This window comes from Marmota flaviventris, chromosome 8 (assembly GCF_047511675.1).
Source record: "Marmota flaviventris isolate mMarFla1 chromosome 8, mMarFla1.hap1, whole genome shotgun sequence".
NCBI lineage: Eukaryota > Metazoa > Chordata > Mammalia > Rodentia > Sciuridae > Marmota > Marmota flaviventris.
In genome coordinates this window covers 65,687,351-65,691,246 of record NC_092505.1, presented here as the reverse complement: position 1 = coordinate 65,691,246, position 3,896 = coordinate 65,687,351, and positions in this window count along the sequence as shown.

Below are 3,896 nucleotides of genomic sequence, written 5' to 3'. Positions count from 1 at the left end.
GAGACACTGCACCTATTAGAAGAAAAAGTAGGCTCAAATCTCCATCATGTCAGATTAGGCCCCAATTTCCTTAATAAGAATCCTATAGCTCATGAATTAAAATCAAGAGTCAATAAATGGAATGGATTCAAACTAAAAAGCTTCTTCTCAGCAAAAGAAACAACCAGTGAGGTAAATACAGAGCCTACATTTTGGGAGCAAATTTTTACCACACACACATCAGATAAGAGTACTAATCTCTAGGATATATAAAGAACTCAAAAATCTTAACACCAAAAAAACATCCCAATCAATAAATGGGCCAAGGAACTGAACAGACACTTCTCAGAAGATATACAATCAGTCAACAAACATATGAAAAAATGTTCAACATCTCTCGCAAATTAGAGAAATGCAAATCAAAACTACTCTAAGATTTTATCTCACTCTGGTCAGAATGGCAGATATTAAGAACAACAATAAGTATTGGCGAGGATGTGGGGAAAAAGGTACACTTATACACTGCTGGTGGGACTGCAAATTGGTGCAGCCTATATGGAAAGCAGTATGGAGATTCCTTATGAAATTTGGAATGGAACCATCATTTGACCCAGCTATCCCTCTCCTCTGCCTAAATTCAAAGGACTTAAAAACAGCATACTACAGGGACACAGCCACATCAATGTTTTACAGCAGCTTAATTCACAATAGTTAAACTGTGGAACCAACCTAGATGTTCTTCAGTAGATGAATGGATAAAGAAAATGTGGTATATATAAACAACGGAATATTATTCTGCATTAAAAGAGAATAAAATCATGGCACTTGCAAGTAAATGGATGGAGTTGGAGCATATAATGCTAAGTGAAGTTAGCCAATCCCCAAAACCCAAATGTCTTCTCTGATATAAGGATGCTGATTCATAATGAGGATGTGGGGGTGGAGCATGGGAGGAATAGACAAACTTTAGATAGGGCAGAGGGGAGGAAGGGGAAGGGAGAGGACATGGGGGTAGGAAACACGGTGGATTGAGATGGACATCATTACCTTAAGTACATGTATGAAAACACAAATGGTGTGACTCTACTTTGTGTACAACCAGACATGAAAAATTGTGCTCCATTTGTGTAATATGAATTGAACTGCATTCTGGTGTCATATATAACAAATTAGAATTTTAAAAAAACCTAAAAAAATCTGTAAATACTTTTATGTGACATATTGAAAAGTAAAACTGTAATACTTTCATGTGACATATTTCATGGAGAAAATATGAAAGGAGCTACAATAAACTATTAGAATTAAAAATGACTTTAGTAAGGTTGCAGGACATAGGAGCAGGCAATATATGAAAGTCAATTGTATTCCTACATATATAAGAAATAAACAACTGTGATTTGAAATTTTTTAAAAATGTATAATTGTACCAAAAAAATAACAAAGTCCTTAGGTATAAATATATCAAAATATGTATAGGATGAAAATTATTAAAAATATAAATAAAGGTAGAGAAAGATTCATAAAGACAATCTTGTTGAGATGTAAATTCCCCTTATTTCATCCATAGACTCAAGGCACTTTCAATCAAAGGCCCAGCAAGCATTTTTGTATATACAAGTTCATTCTAAAATTTACATGAAAAGGTAAATAAACCATAATGGTGAAAACAATTCTTTAAAAGAAAAAATTTGGAAGTCTCACATTACCCAATATCAAGGTTTACTACCTTAATCAAGGCAGTGTGGGATAGGCAAAAGAACAGGCACACCATTAGAACACCATAGTAATAGTTATTGCAGGCAATATCCACTCAATGTTAACAATTGGTTAAAACTAAATTAAGTGAGAAACTGTTTTTTTGTGCTACCTCATATCTCCCCAAATGTACTAATTCTTGTGGTGGTTTCAACATAGCCACATGTTCTTTCATATGCATCTCTCCAGAAAGCAAAGACTAATCTCTTTTCCCTTGAGGCTATAAACTTGTATATACTCATCCATTCATTTACAACAATGCTAGAGAACCAATATTAACCTACAGTAGAAAACCTTAGCAGATATAGCTTAACAAAGCACTCCCTGACATAATACAAAGAGAAGGGCTCATCACTATGGTGGTATTTTCAAAAATTCATAACCTCAGGCTAATCATGAGAAAATATCAGACAAACTGAGATATCATCCACAATTTCTGACCATTACTCTTCAAAAATTTCAAGGTCATGAAAGAAAAAAAGACAAGGATACTGTGGCAGACTGTTAGAGACTAAGACAAATGACAGCTAAATAAATGTAAAGTGGTATCTTAGTTCGAATTCTGGAATAGAAAAAAAATTAGTGGAAAACCTGGTGAAGTAAGAATAAAATTTAAATAATATATCAATGATAATTTCTTAGTTTTGTTAATACTACATCATGATTATGTAAAATATTAACATTAGAGGAAGCTAGGTGAAGGATTACAGGATTCTCTGCTACCTTTGGAACAGTTCTATGAATCTAAAAAATATTTCAAAATGAAAAGTTAAAAACATGAATCACCATTTGCTGCTACTTATGTAAATCAGATGTTTTAAAATACTATGAAACTAAAATAAATTAAGACTTCTTATTTAACTAGAATCTGAATTTCAATTTAAAGCTCATCAACTCCACTGTTCACTTCATAAAAAAATACATTTATGCCACTAATCTTTTGCATATGTACTGAGAATCCATATAAAAATTTCAATTGGAAAAAAACCCTGAAAGTACAAAGGTTGGACCAAAAATATTTATGCTACCTCATGGTGACTGAGATAAATATGACTATTTTCCTGACCAAAAAACAAACAAAAGAATTGAGCATCTCGTCTCCGTACTTAAGTATTGCTGGGCATGATAGTGCATGCCTATAATTTCAGCAGCTCAGTAGGCTAAGGAAGGAAGATCACAAGTTCAAGATAAGCCTCAGCAACTTGGTGAAGCCCTGAGCAACTCAGTGAGGCCATAAGGAATTAAGTGAATTCCTGTCTCAAAATAAAAAATAAAAAGGGTTGGGGATGTTGCTCAGTGGATCAGTGCTCGTGAGTTCAATCCCCAGTATAAAAGAAAAAAAAAAAAAGAAAGAAGTCTTAAAACCATGAGAAAAATACTAAAAATTTGATAAAATATCTGTAATAGAGGTAATTAAAGGTATTAAAAAAATAAAATATTCTGGTAAAATCAGTTTGGAAGATTAATTTAAATTATTAAAGCAGGCTACCTTGCTGGCTACATAAGCAAGCAGGATATCTGAAGTACAACAGAGGATGACATCTGCTTTTATATCTTCATGTGTACCAACCAAAAATACCACATTACCTCCACTCTATCAGAACTTTTCTTATGGAGCTTTCTTTATGTAATATAAGAATTGAACAACAATTGGAAAAGAAAGGAAAATAAAGAGGCATTAAAGGTGAGGAGAATATTCTTGAAAGATAAGGAAAAAAAAAAAAGTTTCTTGAGGGGAAAAATTAGCACTCCAGGATGACAACGCAAGGATATAAAGAGAATGTAAAAAAAGGAAGTGTGAAAGGGCCTGGACTCTACTCTTGGGCTTTAAGTGTTGTTCTGAACTCCTATAATCAGGAAACAAGATGTGTAATTGTACTAAGTGTATTTTCTGGCATATAGTAAGTGCTTTATAAATACTATTAGCAGATAGATGATTGCTGAGAAGGAAAACAAAAGGAACAATAATGAAGAGTAGAAGGAAAGACAGTCCAGCAGGCAATATTTTTTAGTAATAGCTTTGACATTATTATAGCTTTAATGCCTTTCTAATAAATATGAACCCAAAATACTGCCATGATTCTAATTAGACACATCTTCACTTAAAGAGCTGTTATTGAGGGGAAATCCTCTGACCTTTTGATAAGAACTGAGAAAAACTG